The sequence below is a fragment of the Gambusia affinis genome, linkage group LG14, assembly GCF_019740435.1.
Source record: "Gambusia affinis linkage group LG14, SWU_Gaff_1.0, whole genome shotgun sequence".
Classification (NCBI taxonomy): domain Eukaryota; kingdom Metazoa; phylum Chordata; class Actinopteri; order Cyprinodontiformes; family Poeciliidae; genus Gambusia; species Gambusia affinis.
Window position 1 is genome coordinate 4,841,995 of NC_057881.1, and position 24,410 is coordinate 4,866,404.

At 37.2% G+C, this 24,410-nt stretch overlaps 1 protein-coding gene across 1 annotated transcript in view; it reads left to right on the forward strand.

Annotated features, from left to right (window-relative positions):
* The first annotated feature begins 7,457 nt into the window (after positions 1-7,457).
* Positions 7,458-24,410, forward strand: part of LOC122844140 (zinc fingers and homeoboxes protein 2-like) — a 144,099-nt gene continuing 127,146 nt past the window's right edge. The window contains exon 1 of the mRNA XM_044139341.1: positions 7,458-8,717. The gene's annotated coding sequence lies outside the window, so the exon portion shown is untranslated. The remainder of the gene's footprint in view (positions 8,718-24,410) is intronic.

Below are 24,410 nucleotides of genomic sequence, written 5' to 3' on the forward strand. Positions count from 1 at the left end.
ATACATGTGACTGAAGCTCCTGTTATAGAAACCTGAACTTTGGGTGAAATATCTGTCATGTGATGTGAAAGAATCATAGTCTTGAAAGAGTACAAAGATGTCTGTGTTTCTACATGATAGCTTAATGTCTGTATTTGGTCATGAATTAACTGAGGGAAATGTCAAATGTTGAGTAACTTTGTATGTTACCAGCTTGTGTGGGCATTTTTGTGCTTTTATATATAAGCAGGTTTAATGTGAACTAAGTTTATAGAATGATGCTGTTTTTTCTGCAGTTTAAATGGACTGAGTTGAATGCATCTCCCTAAAGATAACTCTATAGAGAAATTATTTGATAACGGTCAAATCACTCTAAAAATCCTGATTATTTTGTGGAACAAAAAGTTGTTGCAGATGACAGAAGGGAGTTTTGTGACCAGGATTGACCTAAACTTTAACAAGGGAATTTACCCAAAAGGCCCGCTTTCTGTTTAACCCACAGCCCAGCTCCTAAAATCTGTTGCTTGATTGTCTGCACATTTTGTATTTTCTTATTAATAAATCAGCTGGCAATGACTTTCTTAAGTTGGTTGCCTGGCAGAATATGTTTTTAGAAAATATGTTTCTCTAACTTGCTAATTTGTTCTGTCAAAGAAACTACAGGTTTTAAACATAAATCACACAAACTGGCATGTAACAATGTAAAACAGCATTCAACTCTTACACAGCCACGTAATTATTCCTAAAAAATTTTCAGAAATGGAGCTGAAAATATTTTTAGTCAATTGCTTATATTTCAAAACCTTTCAAAAATGTTTACTATGTTGTGAAATAAGAAAGTGTTGCCCTAAAACCTTTCAGTAAGATTTATTTTAACCTTTATTTAACCAGGTAATTTGCTTGAGAATAAATTTGTATTTACAACGGCTTTGAACATGACATCCTTTTGTTGATTACCTGAGACTTCTTTTCAAAGTTAGGATCAATTTTGTAAAACATTATAGGCTAAGGGAATAAAATTACATCTGACTGCAGGATGTCCTTTAAAATATAGATGGGAAGTTTAAGGTTCCATACACATAGCATATCCTCCTGCAGTAAGTGGACAAATGTATCATACATGCCAGCTTCACCAGCCATCACTGACATGTTGGTTCTGAAAAACACTCATTTAGGAATTGTTAAGCCCAAATATTTTACTAGAGTGTTGTTATGCAAAATAGGTGATGCTGCTCCGCACCTCTTTCAACTTGGAGTAAATACAAAAACAAAAAAAACAAACAAAAGGCAGCTGAGCAGAAAAACTCCTGAGCTCACAAGACGTGTTGCATGTAAAGCCAGTGGGGTGATCATCCATGCAAAATGTGATAAACTCCAGCTCATTCCACATCACGCACACTCTGAATTAACAGCCAGCAACTCAGGGCCATGGCCCTGACGTTTGTGGTTATCGACGCTCTCTGCAGCAGGGGATGATCATATGTGTGTGTATGTGTGTGTGTCTGTGCATTAATAATGAATCCTCACTTCATTTGTATGTAAATGTGTCTGGACAGCACTCTGCTTTTTTCCTCCTGTGATGAATAAAGCATCAAGGAGGGATCCAGAGCAGCAGTGTGAGGCAGGTGATTTACTAATGAGCATCAACAGAGAGAAGGAGCCAAGCCAGCGACTCGGAATGACCTGCAGGAGGACAGGGAGAGAAGCTGCGTCCTCCAGCCGAAGGAAGGGCAACAACCTGTTGTCACTACAACATGCTGCTATGGATATGTGGCATGCTTTCAGGCACAAATTGTTGCACCAGGAATAAAAAATATATTATCTTTGAGTCACAACTAAATGTAACTGCATTCCTCCAGTTTTTTTCTCTAATTTCTTTGCATGAACATGCTATTTTCACAGCTTGCTCTGCTCCAATTAATTAAGAGCAACACTCATCTGTGGTGTCAAGCATTCTCTGACACCCATGGCACACAGCTGCTGCTGTGAACAAGGAGGTGAAGTGGGTTATAAATGCTTGATGTTTGCAAGATGCTTGTTTGCATCATTCCCAAAGGTGAATGTCATTAGAATGTATTTTTCTATTTTAGTTGAAACACACAACACAAAATAAATATGACCTTCATTTTGTATGTATATATTTGATATAATATATAATAATATAATAATATGATATATTATATTTGAATCAAATATAAAATGCTCAAAACTAACAACATTGTGGCAACTGTCAAGCATGGTAGGGGTTGTGTCATGGTAAGGGAATGTTACATTGCAAGTGGTTCTGTATTTCAGAAACGGGATGAAAAAAAATACCTGAAAACAAATCTTTAAATTATTTCACTTCACTTTAAATCCACAATTGTAATATTATATTATATTATATTATATTATATTATATTATATTATATTATATTATATTATATTATATTATATTATATTATATTATATTATATTATATTATATTATATTATATTATATTATATTATATTATATTATATTATATTATATATCATGGGGCTGCACAGCGGTAGCACTGTTGCCTTACAGCAAGAAGGTCTTGGGTTTAATTCCCGGCCCGGGGTCTTTATGTATGGGGTTTGCATGTTCTCCCTCTGCATGCGTGGGTTCTCTCCGGGTACTCTAAATTTTCCATAGGTATAAGTGTGTATGTGCATGGTTGTGTGACATGTCTGTCTCTGTGTTGCCCTACGACAGACTGGTGACCTGTCCAGGGTGTACCCCACCTCTCGCCCGGAACGTTAGCTGGAAATGGGCATCAGCACCTCCCGACCCCACTAGGGATAAGGGTATAAAAAAATTGATGGATGGATTATATATCATAATGAGCTGCTTTAATTCCAGGTACAATAATGTAGTGTACTTATCAGACTGAGTGAAAGTAGCAACATTAATTAAAAGTGTCCTTGTGCAACAGAACTCCACATCAGCTGACATGTGTCTGAGTATAAATGAGTAAATCTGCTCCATCTGTGGAACAAAAAGCGATTTGTAAATGGGTGAATATCGCTTGTAGTTTGAAGTGCTTTGAATGGTTAAAAAGGACAAGGTGGATATTCTATAGTTGGGTCCCATTTACCATTTCATGCCTGATTCAATCAGCTGCATGAGCTTTCTCTGATTGTGCAGCTTTGTCTGTCTGACTCATTAGAATAGTGCCTCTTCATATAAAATGGTTATTAAAAGAGCTGGTAAATCAGTGTGACAAAAGAAAATAAAAGCTTTCTGGAATAAATGTTCTGTCATGAAAATAGAAGCATAACTTGATTTCATCCAAAAAGCTACAGCAAATCTAATATTCATTTTCACCTTGGTAAATAAATTTCTTCATTTTTGCACGTGTTCACCACCTAAACACTTCTGTTCTGATTAGTTATTAAGAGAACAACTTGATAGAACCATGGATACTTGATGTGCAGATCATTGCAGTACATAAAACTTTTAACTTTTTTCGCATTTTGTCATGTTACAGCCACAAACTTCAGTGTATCTGTGGGGATTGTATGTTATAGCTGGACCAAAACAAAGTAGTTCAGAAAGGATTAGATTATATAGAAAAAAAGTAATACTTAGTTGTAAACACTTCTAAGAAAAAAACATTCTTAGAAGTGTGGCATGGATTTGTATTCAGCTCCTTTAATTCTAACATCATTAAAGAAATCAGTTCAGCCAATTACCTTCAGAAGCTATACTTAGTAAATCCAGGCCATCTGTGAGTAATTCTATCTATATAAATGTAACTGTTGAGTAACAACTTTCTAGTTTTGTTGCAAGAAACAGTAAATATGTACAGAAAAGACATGGAAAACAATATCAAGAAGAGATGTCCAAAAATGGTAGACATAACTGAACAGACTTGCAGCTGTAACAGCAGGGAAAGGTGGTTTTGTAAAGTTTGACTGAGGGCATCTGAATGCATGGGCATGCTACACTTTCTGATTTTCATTCAGAAACATAGAAGCCAAACATCTTCTTTCCACCACATTATATGTGCTAATTTATGCTGAGCTATCACATGAAATACTAATAAACAATGATGATGTTTACAGTATCATACAGTACATGTCGCAGCTATCATTTCAACTCAGATAGTAATGAAAGCATGATTAAGTCTGTCTTACCAAAAAAGTCATATTTCAGTAATTTCTTGATTAAAGCAATGACAGTATTCACACCAGTGAAATGTGATTAACTAACAGTTAGACTTAAAATGTATTTCTATAATTGTTGCCAGAAAACAATTGTGTCAAACACATGAAAGATAAAAGGCATACCAGTTATATCTTTTTAGAAAGAAAGTAATTCTTAATGTGTTTGTTTGGAAACTACATGTTTACTGTATTTGAAACAAAGAAAATTCTCACTCTCCTACCTCTTATCTCTTCAAAAGTGTTTTGATTTTTTTGCCTGAGACACAAAGTCTGCCAAGTCAGTGTCATAAGTTAGCAGTGCAGCCCCTCCCACTCAGAGTCAGAGCTCATAACCTTCATGTTTAGCTCTGTATGTATAAGCTGTAAACCCAGGATGCAGCAGCAGCAGCAGTAGAATAGAATCTATCAAGTCAAAACCACACAATTACTCATAAATATTTTCTGCTTGAGTTGATGTATTCAAAGTGCTAAAAAACAGTAGTTTGAACAACCTAATCTCCACAAACATCACAGAAAGTGTACGCCGAAAGTCATATCCTGCAGATCATCATACCCTTACAACAGAATTGCTGGTGATTTTTTTTAGATGACACACAAAGTTGCTTGCAGAGATAGCATAGCAAAATGCATTAAAAAGTCTGAATTTGGAGGTGGAGAATATCAAGTGGACAAGAGTAGGCAGATGTTGTCCAAAGTTTGACTATTTTTGTTGTTAGTTCTCATATTATTTGCTTATTTATTCTGCTTGTGGTGGTTTAGTCCACAAAAATACCATTTAGGGACAATAGAAAGTGAAAGTTTTAATCATTTTTTCAGGTCTTCAAGACAACATCTCTTAAATAAAGATTACTATTTTACTTTCTTTTTGACACACAATGTCAAGAAGACATTGTGCCTGTACAATTCTACACAATTGTGCAGGCACATTCTACATGATATGCAATTCATTCAATATACTTGCACACTATACCCCACCTTTCTTGTAATATAACATAGAAAATAAGAGCGAATGTGTTCAATATGATGTTGGACCAACTTGTAAAGCTTCGCAGCTCCTCTCCAGAAAAGCATTGTGCAAGGTTTAGCAGTGTGTTTATGGATGTTTATGACTACTCTTTAAGAACCATATATTGTTAAAGTCCTGGCTCATAGTATTTCCTCTAGTTTATCCCAAAGGTTTTCTATCAGTTCAGGGTCACGGCTACTTGCCGACCAGTTAAGTGTTTTCCCCCTCCAAACTCGCTCATCAATGACCTTGGAAACTGTTCCAACTTTTCTTCACACAAAGTTAAAAACAAGAAAGTGTCTAAAATGTCTTAGAATGATGAAGCATTATCAGTGCTTCAGCACCACTGTGTCTAAGGGTCAAAGGCCAAATCCTGAAAAAAAGTTCAACCTTTATCATCCACCTCCACCAAACTTTACCCACAACACAGTGCAGTCTGATGTGTCCCGGTCTTCTAGCAACTGCCAAACTCAGACTTATCCAGTTGAATTTCCAGGCAGGATTCACTGAGCTCTTGTCAGTCACTTAGTCTTTTACAAATGTTTGTGGAAGCAGTCAATATAACTTGGTACTAGATTTTATAAACCTGTGGTCATGAAAGAGGGCTAGAAAATTTATGAATATTTGCCATATGTATTATGATAAATTCTGGTGATATTTATTCTGACTTTTCTCTGTTAAAATAATAGATAGCCTCATGCAGGAGGCGGGGCTTCAAAAATGGCTAGTCTTAATTTTAGATTAGAAAGTCATGTGGACATCTGTTTGGATAATCTGTCAGAGACTATGTAACATCATTAATATTTCATGAGAGGAAAAGAAATTTTTTGTCAGCAAAATTAAAGCCCTGTTGTGAATAATTTGAAAGCTGTTAGGGCAAAGTTTGCTAAATGACCTTTAGTTCTCTTAGATACTTAAAGTTTTGTCTCAAATATGTTTTTTAATAATGTGGGAACTCTCTTTGCTGTTCATTTTCTCATAATTTAGACATGACCTGAAAAATTTATGTGATCATCCAGATGTAACCGAATGTGAACTGAAACATAAATATGGTGACTCGGTGTGTTTCATTCAGCAGAGGTTCTTCTTTTGGAAATTTGAGGTCAGCAAAGTCAACTGCTCTCGGTTCACTGTGTGAGATTTCTTAGTTTTAAATATGTTTTAGACATGCAAGGATTACTTAACCAGCAGGGTGCTGATCCATGAGTTCAGAAGGTCAAGAGGCCAAAGCTTTGGTTCTGAGGATTAATATTAATATTTGTTTAAGTCAATTTAGCAAAGGCAAAAAAGTATAGAAGGAAAGGCATCATGAATTCAAAAAAGTCGTTTTCTTATGTTTTCACATATTTGAAACATCTACAGACAGCACCCTAATTAGAGCTGAAAACAGGTAATTAGTTGCCATGTACAAACTTGTATTGCAAGAATTCTTTTCATCAGCAAAGGACACAACTCTTTTTTCATTCTTTGGTATTCCAGCAGGGAACCTCTTTCCTCCAAAGCTTTTCATCTGCCAAAATTTTGTGACACCAATGGTTCTTGATTACTATTTTAGACTATTTTAAGCCTTGAGTGGTTCAGTTTTGAACTTTTGTTGCTAAGCAATGTTGCCAAAACTCTGCTTATTGGTTAAGAGCTGGCACTTTTTGCCTGGCAACATTACCTGATTGTGTATTCTGGAGACACTGGCAAGAGCCTCCAGTTGCAGAAAAAAACCTATTCTGCCAAAATGGCTCAGACTGTGGCATCGATTCTGTTCTGAAGGCCCTTATTATTTACTCAGACTAGTCTCTAAATCCATCCAAATCAGAAGATGGCACAGTCTTTGAGTTCTTGAAACACTTGGCCATGAAATAGGTAATTATTCTTTGAATTCCTAGTCCCATGATTTATATATATATAAAGTTCATGGTTTATCAGGTTAAAAAAATCTACTCAGAATAATGTTTAAGGAATTATAATAAAACATAAAATGTGAAAGCCATCTTGGAAGACTGGAAATGTCAATCTTATTTTCCAATACTAAAAATTTACATTAAACTTTTTAAATAAAAAGACAATACAATAATACAATTGCTTAAAAACAGTTAAATCAGAACCGCAAGTAAGTAGCTTTTGTGTTACATTGCTTATGTAACAATTGGCAAAGAGTCATGTTCTTGTCAGCTCTCATTCAAATCGCGCATAGGCTAATGCATCTTCTTTAAAAAAAAAAAAAAAAAAAAAAAGTCTATAAATCACTGTTTAAATAAAACACATTTCAGAGGTGGTGGAAAACAACACAAACAAAACTATCATGTTACTGTTCCAGCTCTTGATCAAAAGGCTATTTCCTTCTGGTTGTGAGCTTTAACTCGTTATCTTTTCAGTGAAAGGTCATTAAAACACAACAAAGACCACTCCTTGCACCATAAAACTATAACATGAGAATAATAAAGCTTTCCTATAACAAGGCTGCAGTTCTCAAATAGGCCTATTGGTGTCGCCCTATGTCATGTTTTCAGAGAGGCGTGCTAGAGGAAGGTCTCACATTTATTGCATCTGATCCGCAACAACAAGCCCATTTATCAAAAATGCATGAGGCGAATGAAATGCAAACAGCCGTCTGATGAACAGGGAAACTTCAGCTCCACTCCCATATCGCTTCCCGATGAAAACTAGTCGTTGGCATCTTTAGAGGGGGATTTAGCAAGAGCTGTTTTAACAGGCTCTTGGTGCTGCTGCTGCACCATGCTGGCTGTTCATAGCGAGGTCAGCCACAGGATCAAACAGGTGTTTTAAAAAATATAAGCGCTGGAATAATTTTATTTCTGTTCATCTATAGTCATTATGGTTTGTTTTTGTTTCTAGAATAAAAGACATTCTGCTTATATTTTCTGTTGATTGTAACAGACTTTAAGAGATTAAAGTTGTTTTTTTAAAACAACAAACAAGTCTGCGCTATATACATCATGTGAAAACTCACCCTAATCTAAATGTCAAAGAGGTAAACAAAAAACAACAAAAAAACAAACTGATACATGTGTTTATAAAGCGGCATTTTTGTGAATAAATTCAGTATAAAATCTGATTGCAACAGGAAAAGTAAATGCATAGGAAGGTTCCAGGGGCAATTAATCATTGGCATCCATGCTGTAAGTCATGAAACAGCAGAGTGGAGAAGAGCAGGTCTGCTGGAGCGGGGGACAGAGGTGCATGGCTCCCACATGCCTGCGTGTCTCTGCCGCAACCCGACCAGCCTTTGCCTCGGTCCGCGGGTTACAGCTCCACAATCAAACTTTTCTGTACATTTCCACGTCACCTGGACGCCAAACATAAATTTGGCATCCTATGCAAATATATGCTGACGTAAAAGATCATGTGGTTTTTGTCGTCGATCCCCCCTATGAGCAACGAGGAGGCTTTTTTTTCTCCTCTCTACTGTTGTCTTTAGGTTAGCTATGCTACAATCTTTACTGTACCCAGCGCTAGCTATATGCGCTCCGCACCGCACCACTCTGGATATCTGGGAATAATCAACTTCCAGCCAGTCGCACCCCGCAACTACACACCGCTCACAGGTAGGACGCAAGAAAAACTTCTTATTTTTTAACAGCTTTTGGGAAATTTTGACCAAAGTGACCGCAAAAGTGAAGTTATTAGAGGCGGGTTGTTTTGCAGCCTGCCCGACTGACTGGCTCCCTCTCTCTGCCCTGGCTGATGCCGCTGCTAGCGACCCGTCCCCTCCATCACAGCCTCAGAGTGGGAATCACCTTGCTATCACCAATCGAAGCTCTACGGCAGCCAAAGTAGAAATAAAACAGTTTGACTCTTGGCTGTCAGGTAACTTTAGTTTGTTATATAGGAGCAATTATCCTCGGTTATATTTTAAAGCAGTTGTCAGTGAAGTGAATGCCGTCCGTTTCGCGTTGTTTTTTCTTGGGTAGATAACTTCTGCCGTCCCCCTTCCAAGCACCGGTGAAAGTGCCCATAATAAATTTATTAGCCAGGGGAGCTAACCGCTAGCCAGTTAGCCCCCCGCTAATGACGGGCAACCCGGTGGAGCTAAAGGGCTTTAGCTTTAGCCTCTCCCCGCACACAAGCGGCACAAAACGTGGCTTGCCCGTTTCTGGATGTTATCCTTTCATGTCGGGAAATGTATTTGTTATGGTTCTTTTCCTCTTCGCTTCTTCCACTCCGAGTCAGCGTTAGTCAGCCAAGTGAAGTAGAAACAAGAAAAAAATTCCAGCTTTTTCTTTTTTTTTTATAAGAAAACAAAAAAACAAAAACGATGACACTAACAGTGGAAGCGAGTGGCAGTTTGGGCTGCGGTGGTTCAAGTGTTGTTGTTGCCGCTGTACTTAGGTTCAAACGGGGGTAGCTAGCAGACAGCCAGTCTAGCTGGTTGGGTCATCTGAGGTGAAGCAGCAGTCAGCGGACTGTATAGAAACATAAACGCTGCGTATGGTTGGCTGCTTTTTTACACTTTTAAAAACCAAAAACAAACACTTAATACACTTTACTTTCGACTTGAATTTAAACCAACTTTCCCAGTCGCTAGTGAGGTTTTTTTGTAAACATAAGCATACTGTATTTAAAACTGTTATAGGTCGCAGATTTCGACGCAGTGCCGACGAGTTTGATACGAAACAGCTTTACGCTTAAATCATGTACTCGCGGCAGACATGTACAGGACTGTGTGGACACAATTAAGACGATAAAGTTTGTTGAATAATGCTTTTTAATCGCTTTAGTGTTAAACGTATAATCGCTCGTTGATTTGGCTCGGAGGGCTGGTGAGCAGACGCTGACTTCGTGCCAGGGAATGACAGACTGGTTTTCCTCTGGTTTACATTGAAACAGGCTGAATGCAGCAGTGAGTATTTTAGTTGCTCCGTGCAAGAAAGTATGTTTTAGAAAAAGAAAAAGTGTTAAAGGGAGTTTTATTGGAGATTTAGTATTTTTATCAGGGGCGTTTTAGAAAGTTTTTGAATTGGTGGCCAGATGGGGGGCACTAATAATATGATGTATGTAAAAAAATATTTTTCACAGTAATACGTCATAACAAACTATTTTATCTAAGACCACTGTGATTACATTTGGATGGTAATAATATAATGTATATAGGTTTGAAATATGTGATGCTTTAAAATATGAATTTCAGATTTGTTTCTTTAATTTATATTGAAAACTGCAAAAGATTGTACTCTAAACTAAAAAAAGTAATTTCAAATTTCTTTTTAAATAGATATTGCTATTAATTATTCAACAGTTGATGATTAATTTTCTGCCTTTTTGTGGTCAGAATAAATGCCGCTATATTGACTTGTTATAGTCTTTTGATTCATCCCCAAGGTCACATATGGAATATGATATTTTCACCATTAAAATACCATATTGTTTCAGGACAGAGAACATTCTGTCCTGAAACAAAAAAATATATTCAGCTGGATTTCTTTATCAAATGGCACACTCTTTATACATCCTGAAATGAAGTTAAAAAAAAACAACAAAAAAAACCCAATAATAATAAAAATAAATAAATAAATAAAGAAAGAAAATTGGCTTGAAATCTAAACTTTGTTTAGGCTGATTAAGCAAATGTTCTCTCATCAGTTCATCAGTTGATTTTTGATACATAGGTACTTGAAAAAATTAACACTAATTTAAAATATTTTTTTGATGTTATCAAGATTGCAATAATGATACAGCAGTAATATTCTGTGTATCTTTAGGCTATTATAGTAAGTTCTTCAAACTGCTACTTGCAAAAGCAGGTAATTTTAATTTATTTTTGAGAGAACAGTAAAGGCAGTTTTGTAATAATCAAGTGATTGGAGTACATGTGGTCACTGGCAACATAACTACTGATATTAGCGTGACAAATCTGAACTAAAACTTACAAAATAAATATTTGAAAGTGACATTTAATTTCTGAAAACTGTAGGTGTGGAGAAATGGAGTAGTGCCACTGATTCTTGCATTGACCTTCTTGGTGTATGCTGGTAAAATGGATAGAAATGTAATCAATAAAGTTGTTTTTTGTGGCTTTTAGTCAATTTTCTGAGTATAAATTGGGTAGCAGCTAAAGACACTTAAAGTTGTTAAATTTAAATAATATTTTTTAAATATTTTCTTTATACAGTAATGCTAAATATTAAGATAATTTTTGCATATCATGCTTACTCCCCCTCGTTAAAAGAAACAACCAAAAAATCAAACCTAACTGGTTTATGACTAAGTAGTGGTAAATCATCCAGGTCATGATGCTCTAAAATGAAACAAGACGATAACAATACTTTGGCAAAACAAAAAGTCAGATGTCGCAACCTCCAATAAGAAAATATGATGTCCGTTGGCCTTGGGGTTAAACATTAAAACTTATTAGAAAGTTATGAGGTTATGAGGTTGTTGCTAAACTTGTTAAAGCTTGACACAGACGTCTTTTTCCCATACAGAAACTTGCTTAACCACAAGTCCTGGCGTTCCTAACTTGCATTACGCAGATGTACAAGTCATAATACAACACTTGTAAACGCATCTCTGTACTCTGTAGGACATGGCATAGTAAAAGAGCAAGAGACAAAACCTTAGTAAATTTTTAATCCAAAGTTTTAGTTTGTGTTTACTTTCAAAATAAAATAGATAATGTTTAGATTTTAATTGTTGACATATATTAAGTTTAAAAACTGATCTCATATTTTAAAATTGAACAAAGTTCTTACTAATCTCTATAATTCCTTTTTATAGTGCAGTGTGCCATATAGAGGGACTAAATTCCTCCTAACTTTGCTTTCAGCTGGGTAGTTGACCTAAAAACTGCATAGAAGCCAGTATGATGTAAGGCTCCTCTATTCTAATGAATCCGCCTATAGTCAAACTTTTCCCTTTTTCCACGTTCACCCCCTCTGTGCACAGTATGTTCTCTGACCTAATTTCCTTCCCAAAATCTTGTTACATAAAATCATGAATAATTAGCATGCAGCTTGCTCGCATGCGGGTTCAGGCCATATGCAGTGACTTAGTTGCAAATGGAAATGCAGCTGTGACCCATCATTGTTTTTCTTTTTTGCCTTACAAATGATATCAGTGGAGTTTCTGAGCTGTATTTCAGTTGAGCCTTTGACCTGCTGCAGTTTGATTGTCGTTTGAAGGACGTGCAGGCGGAGGATTTCTGTCAGGCTCAGACGAACAGGTGTGCAAACTGAATTTGGGCAGGTTTTACCCTCCACAACATTCCTGACAGTGTGACTGAAGTGTGTCTTGGCTCTTGGAAATCATTGGAGAGGCTCGTATTTGGCAGCAGCTCCTCCTCTTCCTCTTATCCCCCCCTCTCTCTCTTCTCTCTATACTGCCCGGTGACAGCGTTACCATTCACCTCCGCTGTATGGCTCGTGTTCAAAGTGTGTCAGATTTTTTTTTTTATCCCCTTCTTTTTAATATTATCTTCCTCTCGCCGGTTCTGGTTCATAATCACATTTCCTCTTCCATTGACCGACTTTTTTGTCTCATATTTCACTGCCATTGTATCTGTGCCGTGTCAGGCTTTTTAATCCTATGATATGGATGCAGGGATCAGTCGGTCATGCTGCCAGTCTCAGAATCAGAGCGCGCTCACTTGCTCTTTGGCTGCTATTTATTTGTCACAAACGCCAAGACACACACACGGACACGCATACACACTCGCACCATGCAAGAGCCCCATGCCCTTTCCTTTCCTCACTACCATTCACACATCACACACTCGCTTTTTTCCTGCTCTGACACGCTGCCGTTCCCTTTGACACGTGCATTTTGCCAATTCTTAGGAAGTGCAGCTGTGATTTGCTGCTGCCACCTGACCTGCCTCACTAAATGTGCAAACCCCTACGCATAGGAACATACACACAAACTCATGCTCTCTTTTATTATCTGTGCTTTTATTTCACCATTTAGTCTGTTCACATCATTGGTTTCTTTTTTCGCAGAAAATTACCGCTCAAATCACATTTTTTATTATTATAATTTGTGGCAATAGAGGGGGGAGGAAAGACCCCATTCGAGGTTTGTGTTGCCCTCGGTGGCATTCAGTCATGAGGGCTCATGACAGCCATAAGAGCCTTGCACACAGTCACACATACACTATCCGACAGCTAATATCACATGCACTCTTTGTTGCGCTGGTAAATTGCTATTTATTTCTCTCTCTTGCTCTCTCTCTCACACACACGCACACACACAAAGAAAGCATGCATGTCAACTGCATGATGCACACACATGCCCAGCCCTTTCTGCCCTTCTTTCGCCCTGACTCTCAAACATAAAAGTATTTCCAGTGCTATCGGGTGCTTTATGAAATACTGAGAGGCTACGTGTGTGGGGGTGTGTTTGGGAATGAGAGTACGAGCCCTGCCAGGTTGTGTGTGAATGTAGTGGTGGTGATTACGTACGTGCGTGCGTGTGTGTGTGTGTGTGTGCAGTGAGTCACTGAAGAACATGGGTTAGCCAGAAATCAAGCATGTGTGTGTGTGTGTCAGTGTCCACCCTGCCTCTCCGCTGGGGGAAACTCGACACATGCGCCAGCCCTATCGGATCCACGTTGCTGTTTTTTAAACTGAGCCCGCCTTTCCACGTCTGCTGGGAGAGTTTCAGGGGAGCTGAGTGACAACAGGGAACTAATTCCACCTGATTTTCTACCATACGAAAAATTATCTTTGTGGAGTGAGAATAAAGTAATCATTATCAGTGCTTCCTTGAAGCTAAATTGGAAATCTCTTTCAAGGAGTTTTATTGGTTAATCGTGTTTTTTTTTTTTTTTGCTCACAAAATTTAACAAGCCTCACATTTTGTTTTTCTTTTGCCCTGTAAAGATCGGAGCGTTGTGTGGACTCTTTCGTTGCACACCATGAAATCAAATTCTTTAAAAAGATTTCTATTTTTTATTTTTTTTTGCTGAGAGTTTGCACCACTATTTATTGCAGCTGGAAAAATGCTTTCTGGCAGGATTCAGTAATTTTCCACCTTGGATATGCTTCTGTAAGACATTAATATCTTCCTCTGCTTTCATGGTTGTTTATTTAAAAAAAAAAAAGTAATCTTGAGAAAGTTTGTCCCTACTAAATAAAAACTCCTGGATCCAAACATGCATCAGGTAATTTAGAAGATGTGTTTTTAGATTTTACAGCCATAATTTGAATATTTGGCCCCACCAATTTAGTTATTTCTGGGACCTCTGCTTAAAATGTTTAAAGAAACAAACAAGAATATACTTTTTTCTCATCGGAGAAACTTAATCACAGGCTGGAAAGTTTAGAAAAATCCATAATTCGAGTAGTTTTATCCAGTTGGGAAAAGTCTAAATATATATATTTTTGATTTTTCATAAAATCATGTGTGAACTCCACATGCAGGCTTCTTAACTGCTGTTAATACCTCATCCCAACTCCCTTTTGCTAATGGACCAGTGTTTATTCTCCTATTTATCAAGGTGAGAGATGGATTCCTAACCTTTTCTCATATCTTCTCCAGACACGTAAACCAATTGTGTATTTATTTGGCCAGAACGTGCTGAAAGACTCATTAAATAACTGATTGTGCACTTTACATTTGTTTTAGTTCATCTGCTGGTAGATGGTAATTTCTTTGATTTGAAGCTGCTTTTATTCAATATTATGCCAGTGCTGAGTATGGGGTTTATGGAATTCAACCTTTTGGGCTTAGAATATACAGTACGACTGCAGACAATAACTCTATCTGTTAATAAAGTTTTAGTAAAAAGACATGTAGCACAAAGTTGGTTGCAGGTTTCTGTTGTATTCCCTTGACACAATGTCATGGTCAATTATGACTGCTCTGGTGCTTTTAGAGAACTGTAAACATGAGACTTTTATATGAATATGAACATAAAGTTAATCAGATTTTCTTTTTTCAGCACAATCACACATCAGATTTTGTGTGTTTAGTGAAATGCTCCTGCATTGATGCTGACTCTGTCAGTGTGTTACTTTCTTTCTATCCCTTTTTGCTTTGTTTGTGATTCCATAACTGAATATATTTAATGAAACAGATTTTCATTTTTCTGCTTCATTGATCAGCATCTCTGTCACAAATCAAACTGTGCTCTTATTTTTTTTTGTACACCTGTGTGTATTTAGCTGTAGAACAAATAATCTTTTTGACTTGGAAATGACTGGAAGTATTTAGATATATTGAGGATGTGTGTACATTTTCACAGTGGTTGACATCTATGCAGCAATCACATGCGTTGCTTCATAAGTCGATGAAAAGGAATGCAAGTGCACATTTCTTTCTGCCTTTTATGTTCACTAATGAAAAATACTGAGGTAAATGCATATTGTGACAGATCTACAGATCTACCAGAGAGTTGTGGCCAGTGATTCAGAATGCTGAAGACCGGGTTATCCTGAATGACTGGGCTCAGAGACGGTTTTATTATTGATTTATTGCCAGGCTCTACTCAAGAGGTTGATATGCATCTTTAATAATCCTCTGAAAGCCCATTTTCATTTACAAGACAGCTTTGAAGCGCACATTTTAGTTTAACAGGCTGCCTGAGCATCTCAAAGGTGCTTTGTTTGGAATGGCTTCAGAGCTGAAATGAAATATTTCAGACCCCTACATCATACACGACATTAATAACTTGTTTCTTTGGAGTTCACGTTACACCATGCTTGATGTAAATACAAACAACTACTGTGCCATAATGCTGATTTGAAGAATAATAGATAACTCAGAATTGTCCACATCTGATCTGACGCTCGTTGTACTTCCACTTTATTGCTCTGGGTTCTCCCCTTATGCAGTATTGAACTATTAGAGCTGAATAATAGCTATAAGGACAGTAATGTTTATTCATTACAATGTCTGAGTATCTTGTCATCTGCATTCTGCTTCAAAGGCTTTTACAGGCTGCCACAGACATCAACAGGGAACGCTGAGTACTTGGAATTGTTTTAAAAAAAAGTCTGGCAAGGAGAAGGTCAGATTTTGGGAGTTTTGCATTGTGACACAAGAAAAGGAGATTCAGTCCAAAAATGTCACAATCTGAAACTCAATATGGGTTAAAACGGGAGGCAAAGAATAGAATATGTCAAGCTTACTTTACATCCAAACATCATGTTTGCCATAAATATGCAGAGATAAAAGCAAACTTCAATTCTACGGCAAGAAGAGAAATGCAAATAAGTTATTTACCAGCCGAGATAAGACAAACTCAGTTGTGGGTGTGTGCTTGTCAGCTGTGAGCTTTGAAAAGTGATTAATATTAATGCAACATGAAAATGAAACAGGCGTCCTTTTTCTTGTCTTCGCCTGCAGGACTAGCGGTATAGAAAGCTGGTCCTCGTCCAGCCCTGCAGGGAGTTGTTTGACTGGGAAACAAACCGGCAGTAAACCCGCCGTCCTCCGCATGATGAATTGTCCATCCGGGCCAATCACTGACAAATGTGTCGCCTTGTTTTTGAGCTGTTGCTGCAGTGTGTCCCCTCTGGGCCAATCAGTTTAACATCGATCTGTAGCTCAGTGCCGCCCACTGCTTCATCAGCCGCATCTGAAACAGCTCGGAGGGAGGTCACATGATTTTTGAGAGCCGGATGTAAAATAAAAAAAAATAAAAAAATGTCAGAAAATGATTGGACACATGGCCGGTTTTTGAGGGGTGCTTTTGCAAGAATGAGTCGGAGGATTCCTGTTGACTTCCTTCGTCTTCAAAGAGAACCTAAACAACTTTGTGGGGATTGAAAATTGAGTTTGAAGTGTGTATTTTATTAATGATTGATCCCTTATAAAATAAAAAAAAATATTGGTGTTCTAAAAGGTTGTTTGTAAGAATAGTTTTAAGCTGTGGTATTGTCACAAATTTGCAAAAAAAAGTATTAATTAATCTTTAAAACATAAAAGCACTATATATTCCCACTGCTGCTAAAATATGTTTAGCATTTATTATTAGTGTTGTTTCAACAATATAACATTTATTGTTTGATATTGATTAGAGAAGCAATGAGAAATCGGTTTTTGTAATTAGCATTTATCATTGACAAGTCCACCAGAAACTTTACTGAAGATGCAAAAGCTAAAGAGTGCTACTTAGTCATTTAAATAGTTGGTTTGAATACATTCAATTGTGATGTTTTAGCAAATGTCTGCATTCTCTTGGGAACAGAGAATGCAGACATTCCTAGTTAGCAACGCTATCTAGGCTAATTCCAATTAGTGCATCTTTAATTTTAGGACCTAGATTTAAAAAAAACAAACAGCAGGTAAACTTAGTAGTATGACTAATTCTCTAATTTTATAGAGTACAGCAATTTTAATAATGTTTTTGTTTGAGTTGAATATGCCTTGAGAACGGAAAGGTTCTGTAAGCCCACTGACTGATGGTGTGCAGCAGTGTGTGGGGAGGGGCAGCACTGTATTTCTTTATGTTCCGTGCTGTGGAAAAAAACCATACCTGGTCATTCATTAAATAGACTTTAAAATGTAGTGGCTTGAAACTGTGACTTGAAAAAACAGTGATACCTGTATCCAAAAAAATATTAAATAAAAATGTACTAATCTTTATTCCAATATAAAGAGGTCTGCTTTTACAAGGTGAAAATTATATTAAGTATATGCAAACTGCACTATTAAGGTGTCACTTTGACAGAAATTTCTCCCTATGCTGATAAAAAGTTGCCAAATTTGTTTGTTTAATGCCATCAATCATTCAGTGAAAGGAGGTGTCACTTCTCACCCCCCCACCCAATTTTTAGTACGAAACACTTCAAAAACAGATGTTTGTTACCGCTGCTTACATTATTTCTTTTTTAAATCTCCAAAAAGTCATTTTTTATTCATGAACAGAGAAAAGACTGCTTATTTTCTCATTAAAGCCTGCAGTGTGTGTGTGTGTGTGTGTGCGTGTGTGTGTGTGTGTGTGTGTTTCTCAATTACTAAACACATGAGTGACCAGCAGCACTGATGGGCTCATCAGACAAAAAAACCCCTCAAAAAACAACCCATCTTAGATTAGCTTCCCTCCGCCCCTGAACTGTGAATTGTTGAAGCACTATCTCCCCCCCACCACCACCAAACGTCTCCTTGTCTGGATCGTTAATTTAAATCTTGTTTCAAACCCTCATTTATCCAGAAAAAGCTCACTGAGCACAGTTGCCCCTTTTTCATCAGCGTTCTCATTGATATTCATATGTTTCCTCATGTTCACACCTGGGGGCTGCCCGCAAACACTACCGTCCAGATTCATGAAAAGCTCTGTGTACGAGAACTTCAGCTCTACATTTTTTATTCAGTTCTCCCTCAACCCCTCCTTTATCACCTTCTCAGCTGGTACGCGCTCATAGAGTGGAACTTTGCGGATGTGAGACTCTCTTAAAATCTGCCTCGGCCGCTCCACGCACTCCTTTGTCTCTGTTGCCGTTTGACAGCAAATCCTGTGCTGAGCAGCCATAAAACTGCTAAAATCAAGTGGAAACCATCAGCTGCGAGGGTTAAACAGGTTAACAGCGTAGCAAGTAAATTAAATGAGTTTCCAACATACTCTGTAGCGTCACTCTGAGACCATATAAATTTCACAGTCAGATTTGGCTACACATTTTCTGATTCATTTTATTATTTTGTTCTTTGTAAGCTGACAGAAGGAGTGTTCTTTTCCAAGGCTAGAAAGCACCGTATTATTGCTGCCTGCATGTCAAGAGGTGAGACTTGAGCCCACTTTAACACCTTGTTTTCAACATAGCTCTCTGTGAAACTGATGTCAGCTCATGCGATCTATCAAACTCCCTTTTAAACATACTTTTAAGAGTGCAATCATGCATGTTCATGTTTCACCAGTCTACAGCATGCTATTGTGATATTATTGATCAAATTGGTTGTGAATAACTAACATTTCTCTGAATCGTTTTTCTTTTTTTTTGTATTCAAGATATCCCCGACACCTTTGTGAACTTTAGCACCTCATCCACAAAATTTTATGTCAGGTTAGGACATAACAGTAAGAGTATCAGAGTAGTCAAAGTCCAACCGACTTGCTAGGCTTTCAAAGATTGGAAGCAACATGCCTGAAGAACTGCCTTAATTCTTTGTGGCTCAGGTTCAACAATGTGTTGAGAATGTTCCTCAGAGATTTGATCCATACTAACAAACATTTTCTCCAAATTTGTCAACTGCATATCCATAATAGTTATGTCATGATCCAATGCTTCCCAAAGATGCTCTACTGGATTGAGATGTGGTGACTGGTTCACTTTTGGAGAACAGATAATTCATAATCATGCTCAAAAGTGTAGTTAGGGCCGTATGAGATGGTGCATCAGAAGATGGGTGCATTCTAATGGACATGTTTAGCAGCAATGCTCAGAATATGGTGTTTAAAGGATGCTCCGTTTGAATGAAGGGGCTTAAAGTCTGATTAGAAAATTAATTGCCCAATCAGGACTTGAATAGAATACTGAATAGAATATATTCTAAATACCATGACACCACCACCACCAGCAGGCTCTACTGTTGGAACCAGCCCCAACGGCTCTGTGGTATCATGCTGTTGATCCCTAATTCTGACCCTGCCAACTAAGATATGGCTGTTTTAGAGATGTTATTCCTTTCCTCCAAAGCATGTTATACACACAGCTGCCATTCACTAAACTTTTTTTGGGTCGGCCCTCATTCAAAGTGAGGATTTGCCGATCAGAGGTTTCTGGAAGCTCACGGCACTAAGCAGCATTCAGATGTTTGGACTTCATTGTCTTTCCCATGTCTAGATGTCAAAATGTACTGAGTTACTGCCAAGTGATTTGTGATTATCTTGCATTGAATGCATGCACCTAAAAGTGGACTTCAGTCCAAAGAAGTTCACACATCTTCAAAGTGGACTCAATGCAGATGCCCGCTCAACATACTTACATTTTTAAGTATGCATTCTCTGTGAAACATGCCAAAACCTGACGTAAAACAGTATTCACAGCAGACTGCTTTTTATGCCACACTGAACTGATAAGTCTAACAGTTTGTGCAACTACTTTGAAAGACGTGCGTCTTTCAGACATTGTGCCGCACCGATATGTGTACAATGACTGCTTTGGTGGAGAAGAAACGGGGCTAGGTGCCCTACTAGCTTATCAAACTTGCAAGTATTGATTCGGATTGTGGGAAACAAAGTATTTTTTGGTCACAAGAAATGTAGGCAGTCAGTACATTCAACTGCTCTGAGGACAGTGTGTGTGTGACCCACAGAATATGCAAAGCATGCTCAAGTATGGTTGGAGTACAATGTCCTGCTAAATATTGCATTCAGGACGTCCTTGGAACTGCGACTGTATGGCAGTTTTGATTTGATATATTGTGCAGCTTTAGTGAATTGCTGGGAAATGTTTTCAAGTGGCTAAATTAGATTTTGGGAAATGATCAAATGAAGAACATTTGATCTTAGAGTGCTCTGGGAAGCAGGTACAGAAGATAGATGAATGGAAGTTATTTAACTGTCAATACAAATTTCCGAATTTCTTCGAAGTCTGACATTCTAATTCTGATTTTCCTTTTAAGGACAATGACTCATTCAAACTCACTCCCAAGTCTGAATGAAATTCAATTATTGTAACAATCGATTATAACAAACATAGACAAAAATGTGTATATTTGTAAATGTGCATATTTTTTTGAGGTAGTAGTTTTGAATCAAACATTGTGGCGTTATTTTCCTAACCTCTGTTATTTTTAACTAAAGAACATGCTGCATATTGATCTAAAAAGATAGTGGACATTTTCAGTTTTGATGATTGGTATCAGAATTTCTGATGTCCAGTCAGAGTTGAGTGTTTGAAAATTGGATAATAATAATAATTGTTGTTTGCTCCTTTTATAGGAGTTCTTCAACTGCCTCAACCCTCTCTTTGAACTCTATACTTGAATGTATGTGATTCTGCAAAGAACTGAAATATTATTCCCTGAATTTGGTAACTGCTGAGCACAATCTGCTTCACTTTTGGTGTCTAAAGTTGCAGCTACTATTGCAAAATGTTCTTAGTCTCATATCTTCCCTTAAGTAAATATATTGTTTTTGAAAGGTTAAACTATATCCCAGGGCATCTAAAAAAAAATCAGGAAAGTTTGCTGTATAACTCAAAGTGAGGCTGCTTGTTGACATTGGTTAGCAAATGGTCAAAAAAGGTGATTCTGCTCTCTATATTTATTCCACAAACAATGTAGCCCAGAAAAATAAATGTAAGCATAATGCTTAGGAGTTTTTTATATATATTTCTGCCATATTCCGTTGTTATTCGTAACATAATCAACATGGAACATCCGGAGGGAATTTCTTCATATTTGGCACAGATATTGATTTGGACTCAGGGATGAACTGATTAAAATTTGGTGGTCAAAGTTCAGGATCACTCTGACCTTGCAGAATGGAATTTTGGCCACAGCTCAAGAATTTGTATGTTGCATTTTACACAAATGTCCACCAGGATAAAGTTCCAAAGTGATAAAACTTTATGCAGTTAAAAAATCAAAATTTTTTTCTGGACACAATTCAACTCATTATCTCAAGAGCAGAAGGGAGTGTGGGGGGAGAATGAATGTAAACAGGAGCATGACTGTTTGGCAGAAGGACTCAATCGCGAGGAGATAATTTAAGTTGGTTTCTATTTTCATTTTGGAAAGATTGAATTAACCACGTCATTCCGACCTGCTCTTCTCCACGTTTAGGAATCACAGGAATCTTCTGGCCTTTTAGACTCCCATCCTTTGCTCACACAGGCTCAGTGCAAATGGAAAATTGTTTCTTGGCTGCAGCCTGCAGAAAAACAAAACGGCTCTGTGTCAGGGCTAGGGAAGCTTTCTATTCAGGCGACGTTTCTATGAAACACAACGCAGTTACAGTCTGATTCAGGTGGAGGAATGAAGCAGGCCCTTGGTTCCACTGGAGGAGCAGAAAATCTCTGAATACATAGCAACTACGTCGCAGAGTATAATTTGCTGCAGAGAAAATTCGCAGCTGTGACTTAAAGCTTGAGAGCGTTTCCCACCTGATTTGTTACCAACAAACCCAGCAGAGGAAAATCATGGTTGACCTGTCAGGGTGTTGTAGGCAAGCTTGAAAAGGTAGAATTAAGATTACTCTTTCATACGTAGAAAGTAGTGGTCATTTATAACTTCTCTAACCTTGGAAAAGAGTACTTCAACTTCACATTACCCTTTAAGCATCGAAACATTTTTGATAATTAGTCTTTTGTAGCAGATGTGGTGTGTAGCGCATGGTGATTTGAAAAAAAAAGTTGCTTTGTACCAGACAAAAAAGCTGAAAATTAATATGGTGCTCAGAAGTTTGGAACTGTGTTTTACAATGGTCATCACCCTTTCTGAATTGTGTGGCTGGGTGCTTTCAAAAGGTGATTTATAAATGGGCCAATGCCATTTAAAAACCTGCAGAGGAGTTTTCCCTTCACCTGCATTTGGGCCAGTGAGCGTGAAGGGATTAACTGCTTTCAGCATTCTCCATCAGACTAAAAAATCCCTTGATTGCTTCTTTACAAGAAATAAAAATTCAAATCGCACACTAGTTGGATAATTATAAGTACATAATAGAAGCAGCTATAATTTTTTGTACTTGGTTGTCGAACATGTTTCATTCTAAACCTAAAGGGCCTTTTTTATTAAAGTTTTATGAATTTTTGTTTATTATTTGTTGAGGAGATACTTGAAAGGTCCAAATAGGCCTGAGTGAGTATTGGATTTCTTGAACAGAAAATTATATATATATATATATATATATATATATATATATATATATATATATATATATATATATATATATATATATATATATATATATATATATATATATATATATATATATATATATATATATATATATATATATATATATATGTACCCCCTTTTTGTGTTAGCTGCTTCTCTGTTATTTTCTGAAAATATGCCAAAATATTGTGCTGTGGCATTTTTAATGGGCACTGTGGTGGATTATTTGAGTATACAAAGTAAATTCTGTCACATCTTCTACCACCAAATCAGCAACCTTCCACTTTGGCTTAGAACCCGTCGAACCTAGAATCTAGAACGATCTAGCAAAAGAAATGGATTAAATGTGACTGTGTTGTCACAAAGCTGCTGGTCTGAGTGAATGAAACCAAGAATAGAAATAGTCAATGGAAGTGTAAACTCAAAGATTTCTTATAATTTATCAACCTGTCCTGTTAAGACATGGAATTACGTCGGCAGAAAATGTAGTGCTGTGGTTGGTCTTTGCCCTAAGCTGCACTTGGCTAACGCCTATTTTTGTGGCTCTGTCATATTGTTCTTTTTTTCCACAAGCAGTGCATTTAGTGTTTAACAAGAATGTATTATAAAGCTAAAAATACACAAAAACATTGAAAACAGGCAAAGAGACCTTATGGCAGGCATAAGGTCTGTCAAGAGTGCCGATGTTTGGTTAACTGACAATGCTGGTGATAGTTTTGCACTTTGTCAATGTAACAATACGGCATGAGAGAACTCAGGTTATGCCAGCTCTTTGTATGACATCCAAAATATAAGACTTTTAATAAACTTTATAACAGTTTTGCCACTCGTGGTTCATTATTTGTGGATTCACCAGGTCGCAATTTTTTTTTTTGTGGAACGTAGCTCCTAATTCTTAATGGAAAAATGTCTCCTAGAAAAACTTTTTGTCCAGCATTTCTAAAATATTTGAAGCTAAATACATCTTGGGAAGTTGAACAGAGTCCTATTTGAGACATTATTGGTTGCTGTTTGCAAAGCAGCCAATCCAGGGCGCATTTTTTTTTATTGGCACTGATTGACTTTACCCTTCAAAAATAGAGATGAGGAAGGCTTATCTCAATAGCTACTTCTGCTGTAGTGCCAAGATGAGTTTTCAATGTATTGTAGATGAACATACATTTTGTGTTTGAACTATTAAAATAAGCAGTTGAAGACATATTTTGAGAAGGTCTCAAATATTTATGGGTTTTAGTTATTTGCCGCTGGGGGTGGTCCCTTACCCCACAAGTACAAAGGGTATACTTTACCAGGAACTGATCCTGACTAAGTCTGTTTAACACATGTTTGACTAAGAATAGTCTCTGCTGAAATGCACCAATCAACCTGGCAAATTTTGGAATCTGTTTTCCCATGATCTGTCTTTAAATGATGATCAGCAGGTGAAATACTCAAAAATCTTAATTTATTTATTGCTCTATAATCTCTCACAATTTTCACCCTATAAACACTTTGACAAAATTCTCATACTTTGATGCACTTTT